General features: G+C 43.6%; 1 non-coding gene across 1 annotated transcript; it reads right to left on the bottom strand.

Annotated features, from left to right (window-relative positions):
• Positions 1 to 983: 983 nt before the first annotated feature.
• On the bottom strand, positions 984 to 1,121 carry LOC119930339. The gene has a single exon (XR_005451816.1). It is a non-coding gene; the product is annotated as a small nucleolar RNA SNORA7 (small nucleolar RNA).
• Positions 1,122 to 1,509: the final 388 nt, after the last annotated feature.

Below are 1,509 nucleotides of genomic sequence, written 5' to 3'. Positions count from 1 at the left end.
CTGACTAAGAAAAGTCCATTGATCCTCCTCTAAATTTCTATTCTTCATTCTTCCGCAACAGCATAGGGGCTCCCTTTTTCATGATCTTCCGTAATCGTTTGTAAAATATTGCCAATTTATGAGGGTGGCCAGGTGAGCAGTGTACTAAGGGACACAATCTCAATAAGCAAAAGGAAAAGGCATTATCCCCAAAGGAGCTGTCACTGACTTGATTCCGTTCATGCTGCAGATGCCTAAATGGAGATGGGTTTGGTTCCCATGCTGCCTTTCATGCACAACTGACAAGAGGTCAGGGCATTTCCCCTAAGCTGAGAGGAGTTCTAAAATTCTCTGAGATGCCCAGGGGGAGAGAGAGAAAATAAGGTTTTTTATGAAGCATAAGCCTGGTCTTGTCTATCAACTCTATTATATTGTACTTTCCCAAGCACCAAGTACAATGCTCTGTACACAATAAGTGCTCAAAAAAATGTCCTTGATTGATCAAAGGAGCATGGTGATCTGGATTCAAGTCCCCTGTTCTGCCCCTGGCCTGCTGGGTGATCTCATATAAGTCAGTTAACCTCTCTGGACCACAGTTTCCTCCACAGTATGACGGGAATTAGATCTCTTCTCCTCCTCCATCTGAGATTGTGAGCCCTGCGTGAAACAGGGACTCTTTCCAGCTTCATCACCTCTTTTCTACCCCAATCCTTACTGTAAAGCAAAGCTCTGGGCTAAGTTTTCAATAAGTATGCTTACAATTTTTTTTTATTCAGCTAAATCTTATCATGTCTTCTGCTGTCGAGTTGTCTCTTACCCATAGTGACACCATAGACACATCTCCCCCAGAATGCCCCACCTCCAACTGCAATCATTCTGGTAGTGTAACCATTGGGTTTTCATGGTAAAAATATGGAATATGTCACCGCCTTCCATGCAGGAAACTTGAGTCTCCTCCCTCGATTCTCTCCCATGCCGCTGCTGCCCAGTACAGGAGAGTTTTGACTTGTAGCAGATTGCCTTCCACTCACTAGCCACTGCCCAAGCTAGGAATGGAATGGATATGCCTCTGCTTGACTCTCCCTCCCATAGACCTAACTGGTAGAGTACTGGAAACTCTCCAGGTGTGACCCTGAGAGGGGCACCTAAACCTAGGTTGTCTTGAATTTAAACATAGTTCTGCCCCTAGCTTTCCGAATTGTTTTGTGGCATTCATTATTTCCACTGGGGTCTCCCTATCTTAAATGGAGATAGTTACACTTAGAGAATTTCAAAATCCCTTCAATAAATTGTTAGACATTCCTATTCTGCTCAGCCTAGTATCAGCCCAAACTAGACAGTCTCTTACCTTGTTTCATGGAAGTTCCCGCAATGTTTTGAAATAGTTAAAACTCATTAAATCTCCTACCTAACGCGTTCACACTCAAGGACTTTGCACTGTTCTGAGCGAGGAATGAAATCATGAGGTCTGAATTTTTCCACCGCTCACCCACCCTTTATCTGCCCTTGATTATGAACTGATTATGAATT

Source organism: Tachyglossus aculeatus, chromosome 6 (genome assembly GCF_015852505.1).
Source record: "Tachyglossus aculeatus isolate mTacAcu1 chromosome 6, mTacAcu1.pri, whole genome shotgun sequence".
Taxonomy (NCBI): Eukaryota; Metazoa; Chordata; class Mammalia; order Monotremata; family Tachyglossidae; genus Tachyglossus; species Tachyglossus aculeatus.
This window is presented reverse-complemented; position numbering and strand designations above follow the sequence as displayed.